We start from the raw sequence: 16,372 nt of genomic DNA, 5'->3' as shown, positions 1-16,372 counted from the left end.
GTTGTGCACTTCAGCACACATGCAAATTTTGGGGCTGTTTGAAAAATGAAAACATTTCTCCATGTTAATGCCTGTTTCAAGAAGATATCTGACTGTCTTAGTAGTTCAGACTTTTTGTCAAAACCTACGGGTATTTACGCCGGTCTTCCGTAGTACCATCTCAATAATGCCTGCTGACGCGAAGTGCTTTTTGCACTGATAAAATGGCTCCTTTCCAGGACAAAATATTTTGTGACAGCACAGAGCCTTGATAAATCTGCAATCTGTTTTCCGTGTGGAATCGCAGGTCCTAGCAGGTCAAGTTGGTGTGGTCAGCCCCTACTTATATTCATATTTTAGAAAGGTGAGCAGTAGACTTCTGTCGACCAGAAAGACTAGTTTTCTTGGCATTAGACATTTACTTTATTGTTGAAATTTTCACATCAACGTACATGTGAATATACCAATTCAGATAGGAAACGCAATTTTTTAAGTAAAAAATGGCTTAATTTTGGTTGTATAGAAGTCAATGAGGGAAATTCCTTCACCTGATTATTTTTTTTAAATCTCCCACTTTCGTCTTCTAACATGATGGCATGTATGCATCACCCATTAGAATCCCGCACCCCTGTTGCAAAGGGCACACACACAAAAAGACTTGCTTGCCGTACAGTCTCAGACTACCTGGATTTAACAAGGGAGTATCAGTAGCTACCGCCCATATGTAGGGTGACCAGACATCCTGGATTTCCCCGGACAGTCCCTGTTTTTTAGGTCTTGCTGAGGTTCTGTAATTCTCGAGTCTGACTCCATTTTGTTCTGTGCCACCATTTTGTGTTGCCCTCACGTAGGCCTGTGAAGGTAGCCTGGCGAATAAAGTGGCCTGGCCTTCTTAGTTCATGTATACATTAACTAGGTTTCTTTTTGACTCTGAAATGAACTGTAAGAAACTGACCTCTGCACCTGAAACTGACCCCGCAAAGCCAATTTCCCTGATCGATCTTTGTCTGAGATTGCCAATCAATGTTCAGGACATCGTTAACTTTTAGTTTCCTTGCACATGCCTTATCTTGTTCAGCATCTGTTACCGTTTCTTTTTTTATGTTTCTTCATTACATGGGTTATGCTTTCAATTATAGGTTTGTCCGGCTTGTGGAGATTGAATTTGGGACATTCCTAATAATTAACTTTTGGGTTGGGATACTGTAAATTGAGTTTTTGTTATTTGACACTTTGTTTGAAAATGTACCTTATTGGCTAGAATTTTGTGCAGTGGGTGTACATTTATAATGTGAATATTGGGTATAAAAGGAAACGTCTTGCCTTAGTAAAATGAGCAGTCTCCTGAGAATTTACACCGTGATGTATTTCTAGGATCACTGTTACTAGCTGCAGCTAATAAACTTGGTCTCTGATGCCATCCAGAAGTATTCCGTGTCTCTGTATACCAAGACAGGTGAACTCGAAGATCTTAGGCGTGCCCCTGACGCCGCTGGGTTAAACCCCGGTTCTTCAACTGGCGCCCAATGTGGGGCGACTTCAGCGGTACTGGTCCAAGCCCGAAGATTGTGAGGAGCCCCGTGAGGAAATTCTGGAGGACGGCCGCCACTTCATCGACCACTGCATGTCGACGTGGACCGAAGGTTTTTTTCTGCGAGGCTTCCCCTTTCCGACGGCTGCGAAGGACTGCTGCCCTGACTGTCGCCCTGTCTTGGACCCTCTTGTGATGATTTGTAAGGCGAGACGTTAGACGGTCTTCTGGTGGCGTGACAGACATTTTGGTTAAGTATAAGTGGGTCGCTCCCACGACTTTGTTTTGTTTCTTGGTTCTGATTCGGCCATTGCAATAGTCGAAGCCGGGGGGTTCGTATATTTGCGAGTGTATCATTTTTGATAACCCCTTGAAGTTTGAAGCAAGACTAGTGAGTTAAAAGATCCTTGGTTTTAGCAAATTTACGAAATGGTTTTGTTGTAGTTGTAATAGGGATTCCCAATTGGAGGACTCGTGTCCGATACCTCCGGTTGGAACTCCAACTTATGAGCTCTATTCAAAGCATGGTGTAGGTCCCATTACCTTTAATGAAGTATGGGTCCATTATACAAGGAAAGATGGTGTTTTACGATGGCCCCAACATGGTAGTTTTGAATCAGATGTTTTAGATAACCTAGAAGTTGCGCTATTTAAGAAGAAAGCCCGGCTGGCGATGTTTGACTCTTTCCGCCTTTGGCGTAAGGAAGCCAAACAGCGAGAAATTAAGCAAGCTAAGAGAGATAGGAAGGAAAGGAATATATCGGTAATGCAAGCTGCTAGGCAGTTTAAGGAAGATGAAGAAGATCGTGCGATTGAAGTGTCAGATAGACAACATTGCATGGCCATTGACAAATGTTACCCGGCTTTGCCACCTCCCCGTTCAAATGTGACTGTAGACCCTGAAAAGGATCCTTTGATGTCTCATTTACTGAGATTACCACCCCCTTATGTGCAGGGTGCTACTGCACCTCCGTTACCTCCAGTTGTTGCACCCCTTGTTGTCGTTCAACCCCCTGTTGTTGTTCAGCCACCCGTTGCTTCACAGGTGGTTCTTCCTCCCCCGGCGCAGCCCCCTCCAGGGCCGCCAGCCTTGCCACCAGAATTGCCTCAAACTCCTTTGCCTTACACTCCTTTATCTTCGACTTCTCTTATTTCTGTCCCTACGTCTCTGTCACCTCAAAACACTTTGTCTCCTGTCCTCATGTCAACTTCTTCTCCTTCTGCTCGGCAACGAATGACTGAGACTGTCACTAGTCTTTTGTCTCCTTTCTTTGGGTCACTGAATATGACCCCTGTTTCTGAACGTAAGCAGAGACGTAGTCAGCTCCCTGGTCCCGAAGAGCGGGCAGTGTTAGATCTCCTTGCTCGTAGATGGGTTTCGAATACCTCCAAGTACAGTCCACAAGTGGTTATGGATATCTTCCTACAGTGGGAGGCACCAAAACAAAGGTATGTTTTTGATGTCATGTGTACCTTCCTTCGTCAGGAGTGGGAAGATAATGAGTTGGGTTCAATTCCACTGGAATTGCTTAATGTTCAGTCTGAATTTGCTAAAGGGACGATAGTGGGTTCCGATGTTGAGGAAACGGTAGAGACACTACTCACTTTTAGGTCTAGACTTCCACCTCAGTCATTGTTCGAACCTGACCCTTCTATTAGGAGAAAAGTGAAGCAGTATCCTATGAGAGAGGTTCCCCCTGTATGGAGAGAGGCAGTTGTGGCTGATGCCGCTCATGGTATTGCGGCTGCTCCGGCTCATTTTCCGCGAGTGTGCGTGCATGTCCCTTGGAAGAGAGCTGAGGTCCTGGCTCTTAAGCAGACTTTGCCTGACCCCCGTAAAAATCCTGCTGGTTATTATAAGGAGTTGTCTCAGACAGCTGATGCGTGTGTTATGAATTTAGCTGACATAGATATGTTGATGGGTAATGTAGTTCCTCAACCCTTGTGGGCGAAGATCCGTCACGAGGATCACGCGCCAGAGTTAGGAGATACGTGGGTTAATATTACTGCTGCAGATGGTCGGCAGGTAGGAGGTGCCAAACCTGAACCCTTAGTTGCAGAACTACCTGGTAGGATTATTAATTTAATGAAAACTATGATGCCTCCTCTGCGGGTGAATTGGGACAAGTTAGCAGCATGCAAACAAAAGAAAGACGAGAGTGTGTCTGATTTCTTCACTAGGTTTGAGGAAACATTCATTGATCATAGTGGTCAGGATATGAGTACAGAAGGTGGTCAGAGGTTGTTTGTAGATACATTTGTTTTTAATTTTCTTCCTGAACTTTCTAATAAGTTAAAGGAATCTGAGAGTTCATGGGCTGTTTTTTCTTCGGCTCAGATATTGGCTACTGCACAATACTATGAGAATAGAGATAAAGATGAGAAGGATAAAGTAGAGAAGAAGACTAGAGAATTAAAAACGAAAGTTCTTCTGCAGCAGGCTTATCCGCCTCGCCCTAATCAGCGTCAGTTTCAGCAACCTTCCCAGTTTCAGCAACCCCCACAGTTTCAGAAACTGTTGCAGAAGCCTGAGTCTTTTGCTTCGCGACTCCCGCTAGGCCCTAATCAGTGTGCTTATTGTAAAGAAGAAGGTCACTTCAAGAATAGTTGCCCGATCTTGCTACAGCGTGCGAATGGTATGTCTGGTCTGAGAGGTCGTGGTGGTTTCCAACAAGTACCTAGGGGTAGGGGACGTGGTACGTTTCCCCAGAATGAACGTTCCTTTTCCCCTCAGAATTCTATGAATTATTTTGACCATCAGAATGTTCCGACCGTCCAGTCCCAGTACTACACTGATGATTATTATGTTGGAAGTGAGAGTGCTGGTTTTAATGATAGTTAGGACAGCCATGGACAAAGGGAGGGAGTAGTGTCAGTTCCAGTAGACCAGAGTGAACCTAATGTTGAAGTGATTACATCCGGTGTGGCAGAACCTTTTCTTTTGGATACTGGTGCAGCAAAGAGTTCTATCATGCACTCTAAACTCCCCGGCGCACCTTTATCTGGCTTGACCAATGTTTCAGTAGGATTTTCTGGTGCCCCAGTTCGTAATCCGGTTTCTTGTCCTTTGCCCCTTTCTATTGGTCCCTGTGAATTGAAGGCTCCCCTTATTCTAACGACAGGCTGTGGCGAGAATCTATTGGATTTGGACTTGTTGAAAAGATTGCATGCGACATTACATTGTTCTCCTTCGGGAGTACATCTTATGGTGGGTAAGAAAGTGATTTCCCCGATGTATCTGTCTAAGGATCGCCTTCCACTGGAACTGCGTTCTCTCCCTGATACACTTTGGGCTACAGGTCCCAATGATGTTGGTCTCTTGCAGATTCCACCCTACGTTGTTACCCATAAGTCGAATGCTAAATTACCTCGCATTCCTCAGTACAAAATTTCCAGTGATGGCGAAAGAGCTCTTTTAGCGATTATCTATGATTTGGTTGAGAAAGGTGTGGTTGAAGAAACAAGAGGTAATGTGTGTAACAGTACTGTTCTGCCTGTCCTTAAGTGAACTGACTCTTCTCAGCCACCTGTGTATCGGTTTGTGATCGACCTTCGAGAGGTCAATAAGATCGTTGTGCCACAGTTTCCTGTTGTCCCGGACATTACTGCTTTATTGACTATGATCCCTGCCTCAGCTGCTTGGTTTTCTGTTATTGATCTGAAGAACGCTTTCTTCAGTATTCCGATTGCTGAGGAAAGTAGGGATATTTTTGGCTTCTCTTTAGCAGGCCGCAGTTTCCGGTTTAAGCGCGCTCAGGCTTTGAAAACTCAGCTTGATACTCTTGCATTGCCTTCTGGTGTTACTCTTATCCAGCATGTTGATGATCTGTTGGTTGCTGCTGATGATGAAGAGATTTGTAAAGAAGTTACTCTTTCTTTGTTGCGACACCTGTCTGACCTTCATCATAAAGTGTCACCTTCGAAGTTGCAGTATTGCCGCCAAGAAGTGACCTACTTAGGTCATCTCTTGTCGAAGGAGGGAAGGCGATTGACCCCAGAGCGTATTCAAGCGATTGCCCAAATGACTGTGCCATGCACACAGAGAGAGGTGCGTGCCTTCTTAGGTATCACCTCGTATTGTAGGCAGTGGATTCCGAATTTTTCTTTGCTAGCGAAACCTTTGTTGGCACTTACTCTTAAGGACACACCACACCCTCTTCCTTGGTCTGACGAATGTCAGAAGAGTTTTTCCGAATTGCGTGATGCATTGTGTTCTGCTCCGGTGTTGGGTACCCCCGACTACAGTAAACCTTTTACACTTTATGTACACGAGAGAGAAGGTTGTGCGTTGTCAGTGTTGACGCAACAATTTGGAGACAAGCAGCGCCCATGTGCGTATTTTTCAGCTACTTTAGATCCGGTAGCTAGGGCGTTGCCTAGTTGTCTAAGAGCTGCAGCGGCTGTTTCTATCCGACAGTCTGCTGGTTTGGTATTGGATAATACATTGATTGTGATGGTGCCACATGCAGTGGATACCCTATTGAATGGAACGAAGACTCAACATCTTACCAGTGCGCGTTTGTCAGGTTATGAGTTGACGCTTTTGGCTAGCCATGTGCACATCAAGCGGTGCAACACATTGAATCCAGCTACATTGTTGCCGATTTTTGGAGGGACAGATGCTCAGGAACAGCATGACTGTTTTCTCCGGACAGAGGAGGAAACGAAGGGTAGAGTTGATCTGAAAGATACTCCTCTTTCGAATCCTGATGGTACCCTATGGGTAGATGGTTTGTGCTTTAAGCTTCCGAATGGAGAGACGACTGCAGCATATGCTGTCACAACTTTGCACACGATTGTTGAAACAGCACGTATTGCACAGAATTCAGCGCAAGCAGCGGAGTTGATAGCATTGACAAGAGCATGTGTGTTGTCAAAAGGAAAGAGAGTGAATGTTTATACTGATAGCCAATACGCATTTGGCGTGGCTCAGTTTTGGTCGCTTGTGGAAAGAGAGAGGATTTCTTCCTTCCCATGGTACGAAAATTCAGCATGGACAATTAGTGAGTGAACTTCTTGAATCACTTACTTTGCCAATCCAAATTGCGATAGTGAAGTGTAGTGCGCATAAGAAGGTTACGGATGATGTGGGTCAAGGGAATGCGTTTGCAGATGAAGTAGCGAGAGAAACGGCGAAAGATGTGACGAGTCAGATGTATGTTGCTGGTCCTGCCAGATGGGTTGTGGAAGGAGGAATGTGTGAAGATACAACAAAGTGTGAAGATGATTCAGGCAGAAGCTACTGAGAAAGAATTGAGTATGTGGAGAGAGAGTACGGGAATGTTGGATTCAACAGGCTGTTGGGTTGAGTTGTCAGAGCACCAGTGATGGTTGTTGCTGGATGCATATGTGCTTCCGGTGGTTACTATGGCTCATGGGTTGGCTCACATTAGTTCAAAAGGGATATGTAAGTTGTTGGCTCCAGTATGGCAGAATGGTGGAATTCCTAAGTGTGCTGAGAATTTGGTTAAACACTGCATGATTTGCTTGATGCATAATCCTGGAAAGGGAATCCCAACTCCAGCGGGTCATTTTGCTCCTCCAACGTATCCGTTCGAGGTGCTGCAGATAGACTATATTCATATGGAAAGATGCAATAACTTGAAGTATGTCCTTGTGGTTGTTTGTGCCTTTTCCAGATGGATAGAGGCCTACCACCTAAAGGATAATACTGCCTTGTCTACAGCCAAGGTTTTGCTCAAAGAATTCTTTCCCAGATATGGCTTGCCGAGGATGGTATGGAGTGATAATTGAAGTGAATTTGTGGGTCAGATTATGCAGAAAGTGTGTGCAGGTATGGGTATCAGGCAAAAGTTGCACGCTGCGAATCACCCCCAGTCAGCAGGCCTGGTCGAGTGCTATAATGGCACTCTGAAGCTGAAGTTGGCCAAGGTGCAAGCGAGCTCTGGTTTTACATGGCCCGATGCCTTACCATTGGCACTTTTGGCCACGAGAACGACAGTACATTCTCGCGTGGGACTTAGCCCATACAAGATTGTTTTTGGACGCCCGGCGAATGTCTGGGGTGTGCCGAGGCCTAAGAAGTACAGTGATATCGAGTACCCTATGTTGGTTGACTACTTACATGATTTGACTGCTAAATTGCGTGTTCTTCACCAACAGGTCCATGACACTTTGCCTTCAGTTTCTGTAGACGCAGGCCACACGATTCAACCTGGCGACTGGGTTCTAACCAAGAATTTCCAGAGGTCAAAGAACTTGGAACCAAGATGGACCGGTCCATACCAAGTCCTGTTATCAATTCGGACTGCTATTAAGGTGTTCGGCAAGAAAAACTGGGTACATGGTACCCATTGTAAGAGGATACCTTTGCCCTTACCGTACGATAAGTGGGTCCGGGAAGGTGTTGCCGATTCCGAGAGTGAAAGGGTTCCGAGATTTGTACCTTTTAGCGATGCACATCTGGAATGGACTCAGTCAGAATGTGCGGATGATAAAGTCTTGCAAGAAGCTGTGCCGCCGTGTTTGAGACTTGATACTACGCACCCAGAGACACTCTTTCAGGATCAAACTGTGCCTGGTAAAGAACGCTACAACTTAAGGTCTAAAAAGGACAAATAAAATTAGAATGTTTTTGTGAATTACACTCTTTCAGACAAGAGACTATTTTTCTTTTTCTTTTTCGAACCACCATTCGGGTTCAGCTGCAGGGTCGCGGTATAAGAACTTAAGGGGACAAAACGTCTGCGGTTCTAGGGACGTCTAGGACGCCTGGACGCACACTTGAGTGAAGAAGGAAAATTGCCGCGAGCAGCACGTTAGAGGATGGAGTCTGTTGTAACTGAAAGAGATGTTGAGAGAATAGATCTTAAGACAAGATTTTGTACATTGATACATAGCAAATGTTTTATAATATTGTGCTTTTTGATGTTTTTAAGTATCACATTAGCTTATGTGGGTTGGACTGTCTATGCTACACAACAGACATCTGCACCCACCTCCCAACCTATGCTTTCTTTCACTACTGATTCTTTGCACCAGTTTTATACGTTGCATGAACATGAACAGACAAGGAGATCAGAATTTGTCAACAACTCGTTTATACAGTTGTTGCATCAGCATCAGTTAGTAGTAAATACCACTAATTGTTGGGTTTGTGGTCTTATGCCTCATACGACAGATAAAGGTATGCCATATTTGGTTTTGCCTTTTTCTTTTAATGAGTCTGTGTGGGCTTTTCAGACCATGTTTATCTATGCAAATGAGGTACGCCCCTTACGTTCCCTTAAAGATAACTCGAGCAATAGTGCCTTAATAAGGGGAATAGTAGCTATGATCCGAGATATTGATGCATATAATGCTATCCCTAAGGATGAGGTGCAGGCTTACGTTGGTTGGAACATGACTGGATATAGTACCAGTTTGACAGAGAAGGAGAGACGAAAAAGGTCTCCCCCTATTTGGATTGTACCCCACCGAGTCCACTTTTGTTTTCAAGGTAATGGTCGGAATCCGAAAGCTCAGCTAGGTAAGAGTGTGTGTGCTCAAACCTATGTCTATTCATCTCGGACTTCTCCACCGTTTGTGCCAGCTAAAGGCACATAGTTTGTTTGTCATGACAGAGCCTACACATGGTTTCCACCTGATTTTTCAGGAACGTGTTATGTGGCATTTCTACTTCCCCCTACATACACTACTGCTTCATACTATCATAGAACGAGATATGGTAGAGGTGTCTTCAATAAGGAAGATACCGCAGCACACGAAGTAGGAGATTTCTTCAAGGGCTTCTTGCCCTTTTGGTGTCCTATGATCAATAGTAGGCATATTCGACAGCTTGTCCGCGTTGTTGAAGCTACTATTAATGTGACAGCAGGTGCTCTTAGTAATGTTACAGCTGAGCTTCAAGCGGACCGCCTTATGACTTTGCAGAACCGTATGGTATTAGACATCATACTTGCAGATCGAGGAGGAGTATGTAAATTGATTGGATCCAGTTGCTGTGTTTACATACCAGATAATGCCCCTACAGTGTACCAAGCCATCTCTAGGTTGTATAAAATCTCTCAGTCTATCCATGTAGACGAAGGAGACTGGTCATTGACGGGATGGTTTTGGGGACTGCTGTCCAAATGGGGATGGAAGATTTTGATGGTTTTAACCATCCTTTTCTCTTGTTGTCTTTGCATCCAGTGTGGTCCCGCCATTTGTAGTCTTTGTGCTACTATGTGTGTTCGGAGACCTGTCCCGAGAGAAGTAGAGAATAATAAGATGATGCTACAGCAACACCTTGATGGCCTAATGAATATCGACATAGACTTAGATTCAGATTAACATGAGTCTTAGGTTATTGCCTACGTAATGGCAAAAGGAGGGTCTGAGGTTCTGTAATTCTCGAGTCTGACTCCATTTTGTTCTGTGCCACCATTTTGTGTTGCCCTCACGTAGGCCTGTGAAGGTAGCCTGGCGAATAAAGTGGCCTGGCCTTCTTAGTTCATGTATACATTAACTAGGTTTCTTTTTGACTCTGAAATGAACTGTTAGAAACTGACCTCTGCACCTGAAACTGACCCCGCAAAGCCAATTTCCCTGATCGATCTTTGTCTGAGATTGCCAATCAATGCTCAGGACATCGTTAACTTTTAGTTTCCTTGCACATGCCTTATCTTGTTCAGCATCTGTTACCGTTTCTTTTTTTCTGTTGCTTCATTACATGGGTTATGCTTTCAATTATAGGTTTGTCCGGCTTGTGGAGATTGAATTTGGGACATTCCTAATAATTAACTTTTGGGTTGGGATACTGTAAATTGAGTTTTTGTTATGTGACACTTTGTTTGAAAATGTACCTTATTGGCTAGAATTTTGTGCAGTGGGTGTACATTTATAATGTGAATATTGGGTATAAAAGGAGACGTCTCGCCTTAGTATTCCGTGTCTCTGTATACCAAGACAGGTGAACTCGAAGATCTTAGGCGTGCTCCTGACACCGCTGGGTTAAACCCCGGTTCTTCATTGCCTAGGCAGCTCTTGCGCTGTTTCTTTGAGACGTGCTGTATTCAATTCAGTTTGATCCGGCAACTTCTCTTCTTTAGCATCGATCCAACACGTAGAATCGGCTGTCTGATCCCTTCTTTGTCCTGATGAAGACCCGCTTTGACAATTCCGTAATATTGCTCCTGGCAGGGTCGAAACGTCGACGGTTGTAACTGTCCATTCCTCAATAGGTCTCTTTGCTCTCAACTCAATTTGTATTTAATACCTGAGCTTGAGACACTTGTTATAATTTTGAAACTGGACATACCTTAACAAAGGTCTTTTTTGTTTTTTAATATTTGTCAAATTGTGTATGTTGTCACCTATATGTATAATACACTGATTTTTTCACTTATGTATTTTCTCTTTAACACTGTACATATTTTCACTTGTGCCGTAACATTAATTGTGATATCAGACAGCTTATCTTCATGTCATTTTTTGTATTGAATAAAACGTCCTAATTTTTTAAATCTTCAAATTTAAGTAAACCATTCTTCGTTAATGAATTACAAAATGTTTTTCTGGGTTTTAGCGCCATCAGTTGATTTACCTTTAAAATAACTATTGGAAATTGCAAAGAAATAGTGCTGCCCGACATAACCATTGTTTTTCATAGTTTTCAGGATATGGGCATGAAGCTCCACCCACTTTTCACCCATCTTTTTAATTGGCTCCTGTCACTGACGTTTGTAAATGGTGGCTTTTCATTGATCAGTAGGCTTTGTAGTCCCTCCTTAGTACCGCCTTTTCTCTTCTTGTGACCTCCTAGTGAGGACACCCTCTGTTACTTGTGTTGTTACTCGTTACGTTTTAATTACAGCTTCAGAGCACTATTTTCTTAAATAGGTTTGTCCTGCCTGCTTTTGCATGCAGGACACGCTCTCCCGCAATGCTTTTTAAAACAATTTATTTATCAAGGGCGGCACGCCTTGGCTGGGATAATGGTGGCTGCGCCTTTCTTTTGGTTAGTTGTGATAGCTTTCTACTGCCTGGTATTACAAGTAGGACATGCTCTCCAGTATGCTTTAAAAAAATGTTATTCATCTAGTGTGACATGCTTTGGCTGGAATAATGGCGCGCGCTCCTTCTTTTTGTTTAGTAATGATCCAAAGCAGCTGCATGCCTTTTTTTTCCTCTTTATTTACTTTGGTTACAATGGCAGCACCAGCGCTTTAGCGTTAAACATCTTAAGCTAAAGCGCGGGTGCTGTGCATGCTTCAAAAATAAAGAATTAGACCAAAAAAAATCTATTTCTTTACTTTTGAACCAATTGCGGCACCCACAATTTATCTTGAGATGTTTAAGTGAAAGGGTGGGTGACGCCATTGTAACAAAAGTAAATAGATAGAAAAAAAGCATGTGGTCGCCATTTTTTTCTATTTGTTAACCTTTCTTTCAATCGCGGCACCCACACTTTACCTTGGTGTCAAGATTGCTCCAAAAATAAAGACATAGAAACAAATGGGGCTTTTTCTATTTCTTTTCTTTTGAAGCAATCACGGCACACATACTGTAGCTTAAAATGTTAACAGCTAAAGCGCAAGTGTCGCAATTGATTTACATTGCAATTGCTCTTGTATTACTGACAGTTTAAGCTGTTGGCGTTGCATTATTATTAGCAACGCCAATAGCTCAAACTTTCAGCCATACAAGACCTATTGCATTGCAAATGCTTGTTTTGGACTGTCACTGTGCTCCAACATTTTTATTTAAAACTGACAAATGTAACCGGTTATGGGCAGAGGGGTTGGTAAGCGTGCACATTAAATGTAAATTGTTTTACTTTAGTTTTGACCACTCTTCCACTGCGCTGCAGTGTACCTTTGAAGCAGCACAGCAGGATTGAAAGAGGGGCACATCAGAATCTGAGAAAACCCTCGGGTGACGCCCAAGCTTGTGATCTGTCTCCTTAGGTTCATCACAACATCCGAGAATGAAGGAGTGGGGTTATTTAATAAAAACATTGTTTACAATATTTTTGTTTAGATTGTGAATACAGGCACAACTTTAATGTTAACTCGCGTTTAAAAAACAGGCCTTGTATGTTTTATTTTTGGTTCAAAATTGTAGCAAAGGCAAATATATATTTTTATGCGTCGTTATGCATCTCTCCATGTTATATGTCAAAGATGCATCTGCACTCTTATCAAGTCTTAGTCTTATAATTTGCTTTTGGAACTTTCAGATGTGATTTACCATTTTAGGTGCAAGGCTACACGTCCCAGAATGCCAACAGGCTCAACGATCGACTCATAAGGGAAGTTGAGACCTCTGTGATGTCTTCCATTAGCTATGCAAACCTTAACAGAATGGCGTAAGCTCTAAAATGCTAATTTTGTTTGCCTTGCTAACATATAGTCAGGGCCACTGGAATTATGTGGCAAGAGGGCCAAATTATGTGGCATGGTTGAGCAAACTATGTAGCAAGAAAAGGTCAATTCTGCCTTATAATGCAGCACATTTTGTAATAGTATTACTTCATTAATTCAATATTTTTAAACTTGGTAACACTCTCTGGCCTTTGGAAGAACCTCATTAGCACCAATTTAACACCCAAATATAGAAATAAGCAACAGAAAGGTGACTTGTCCAACTTTGCTAAAGGCCTTCTGCTGTGCGGCAACACACGTTGTGTCATTTTTAGTAACTTTTGAACCGTTTAAGCTAGAATTTTTTTTGTTAAAACCTGCAGATTATGTGGCAGATGATGGATTACGCGAAAAATGTGAGAAATCTATCATTGTAAAAAATCGCTGCAGATGCCTAATCACATAATTCCAGTGTCCCTGAACATCTTCTGTCTCATAGGTCTGTGGGGTGTGCCAGTGTGGTCCTACCATGGCAGTAAGTGAAGTCATTATAGTTAGAGTGACCTCGGCTCCTGGATTTGCTGGCGGGGTCTTGTTTTTCCCACGAAATTTCTCTGCAAGTTTCAGCACATGTCCTGGTTATCAAAGAGGATAGACAATACAAAGGGAGGAACGTTTTCGTGTTTTCTCATGCAGAGTTAATTATTAGACCTTATTAGAAAGCAATTTAGTTAGCATAGATAATACTGTGTGTAAAAGTTGCATTTAATTCCCTGTAATACCTATTGTCTGTTTTTCCTAGGGTTGGTTTGCGCTGTAAATTAAGTCCTTCTGTGCCCGTTAGTCGATGCAAAACTACAGTCCTACTTCTATGTTTGTGGAATGTCCCAGTTTCTGGTTTACAAAATGAGGTCACTTTACCCCTATGATACAACCATGCTGTAGAATGTTTAAGTGACTTACCTCTAGAGGATGATTTTTGAATTGGTTCATTACGAGTCCATCCTCTCCCACTCAGCAATTTAGGATCTGACAGGTCTGATACTAGAAAAGACCAGTCATGCTGGACAAGGGAATTTTCAAATGAAAAGGTAACTCGTGTTAGGGTGGGATCATATTAGGTGTGTTTGGAATTATTATTTCAACATATTTTTATTGATTTTTACATATATAGTAATCAACGCTTTGTCGTTACAGGGTGGCAGCCCTTGCTGATCATATTAGGTGTGTTTGGAATTATTATTTCAACATATTTTTATTGATTTTTACACATATAGTCATCAACGCTTTGTCGTTACAGGGTGGCAGCCCAAACTGGCTGTGTTTGTTGACAATACAGTTACACATTATGTATGTTTGGCTGTCCCCCTATCCACTGTCTCGCTAAGAGAATAAGAATGAGTGAAAAGGGAAAGGATAGAGATTAAGAGAGAGAGAAGAAGAGATAGTATACCAGAAGTTTACTTCCTTCTCGTTAGTGTTCTGATCTTGTGGGGGTGTAGTTTTAGGGCCATTTGGTTCCTTTTGCTAGTTCTTCTCACGGGGGTTCGTAGGGGCCCAGGAACTCATCCAAGGAAGCCCACATTCCCCTGGAGGTTTGTCTCCATGGTGAGTTTCGCAGGGCCGTACTGTCAGCGCCTCTGAGGTACGTCACCCAGTTGAGCCAACCCTTGAAAGTTGCCTTGGCTGTATCTTTCCATTTGGTGAGTACTATTTTTACTGCCGCTGTTAGTAGTAGATCCAGTAGGTCTCTGTCATGTTGTGAGTCTAGCTCTGTTGTCATGTACGCGGTGGTAAAGGTAGAGAAGTTTGGTTTTAGTGTGCACCCTAACGCTTTATTTATGCAGGTGAATATTTTCTCCCAGAATTTTTAAACTTTGAGACGGTAATAGATAAGGTGTGCCAGGTCCCCCTTTTCTTTGTCGCAGTTCCAGCACAGGTCATTTTCCCTGAGGCCCAGTGTCGCCAAGCGAGCCGGGGTCCAGGCAGTCTTGTGTAGGAGCCAGAATTTTGTCTGTGCTAATACTGGCGAGATTTTGTTTTGCGAGGGGGAGGCCCAGAGCAGATAGAGTTCTTTCTCACTGAGTGTGGTATCGAGTTGTTTATCCCAGTATGTGTTTGCTTTGTCATTAATTTTGGTGGAGCTAGGACGTAGTAGCTTGTAGAGATGTGATACTTGATGGCCTATTTTATTGGAATTATAATTTCACTAGCAAAGTTGTGCTGCATAACTTCACTTTTTAAAAAGGTTTATGTACAAAAAGGGGATTGCAGGACAATTTTCCTGCAAATCCATACATTCATGTGGCTTCTCTACAGAAAATGCGTTTCTCCCACAAAGCTATTTTTAGCGGCCTCAAAATTTTGTTACAGTGGCACACATGCAGTTCACCTCTATCGCCTTTTTCTGCACTTCAACACCATTTGCCATTCCACATCTTGGTACCCATGCACACGTCTGCTAATTCAGCTACATCCTGAAGTTAACACCCTCTGATATTCCTAGTACTGGTATGTGTGTACATTTGGGCTAATGGAAATCACTCGTGGCCCGCTGTGCCCTCTAGTATTACAGTCACTGGTCCCACGTGCACTTGTCTATCTTACTCCAGTGCTCGGTCTAACACACGCAGGTCTGCACAGATGCAAGTTCTTCCAGGGTCACCATGCCCTGTTTTCATTTTATGGCCTGCTGTGTGATTTTACATGACTGGAGGAGTGTCATGATTTTCACAATAGTCACCAGGAAGTGCACGAAAGCATTTCACCCACCCATGGTTGAGGATAGCTACCTCTCTCACCTACTGGGCTACGGAGAGAGTGATGATTGATGGCATCTCTTTTTAGTACAGGGCTTCAGGCGTTTATGTTATGTTATGTTTTTCTGTGTTATTTTTATTTATAACGTGCACTTGGAGCTTCAGGTCTTATGAGGTGTTAAAAGAGAAAGAATTAGTTATTAAAAAGTCAAGTTATTATTTCTTTCCTAAAAAGCTGCGTTTGGCATGGAGGGCTACTAGAAGGAAATGTGACTGCCACAAGGGAGAAGGCACAGCCTTGATAGGTGGCTGCTTTATTTCAAGCGGAAAGTCACTATGAATATATTAGCAGAGCGGGGACCTTTAGGTTGGTAAAGCACAAATGTTTTGAAAGGGCTCTGGATGGAATGGGCAGCCAGTGGAGTGACCGTATTCTTCATTATGCATCATTTTTTTAATTATTATAAGGGCATAATTAATTCCACTTAAAATTTATATCAACATTTGTGCCCTCCAGTGGGCTTATTTTTGGTATATTTTCTTGTGATCTGTTATGAAGTTTAAGTGGAATTAATTATAACTTTATTATAAACAATTGACGTATAATGAAGAATATTGTTAAATGAATTAAGAAAGAACTACTGATCCCAGAACGCAACTGGAATGAATTCAATATTGATAAATGTCATAGGTAACTGATTCTTTATAAAATGACAAAAATTATCAATAGATATAACAAATAACTATTTTTACAGCATTGATTATAAAATTCATGAATTTTTACTGATTTTCTCATC

General features: G+C 42.7%; 1 protein-coding gene across 3 annotated transcripts in view; it reads left to right on the top strand.

Moving 5' to 3' along the window:
• The window catches only part of LAD1 (ladinin 1), a 118,234-nt gene that overhangs the window by 55,996 nt on the left and 45,866 nt on the right, over window positions 1-16,372 (top strand). The window contains exon 2 of one of the 3 annotated variants that reach the window (XR_014978759.1): window positions 7,634-10,982. The exons of the other annotated variants lie outside the window; for them this stretch is intronic. The gene's annotated coding sequence lies outside the window, so the exon portion shown is untranslated. Of the gene's footprint in view, window positions 1-7,633; window positions 10,983-16,372 lie in introns of those variants that run through there. 3 annotated transcript variants of the gene reach the window in all.

Source organism: Triturus cristatus, chromosome 1_1 (genome assembly GCF_964204655.1).
Source record: "Triturus cristatus chromosome 1_1, aTriCri1.1, whole genome shotgun sequence".
NCBI lineage: Eukaryota > Metazoa > Chordata > Amphibia > Caudata > Salamandridae > Triturus > Triturus cristatus.
This window is presented reverse-complemented; position numbering and strand designations above follow the sequence as displayed.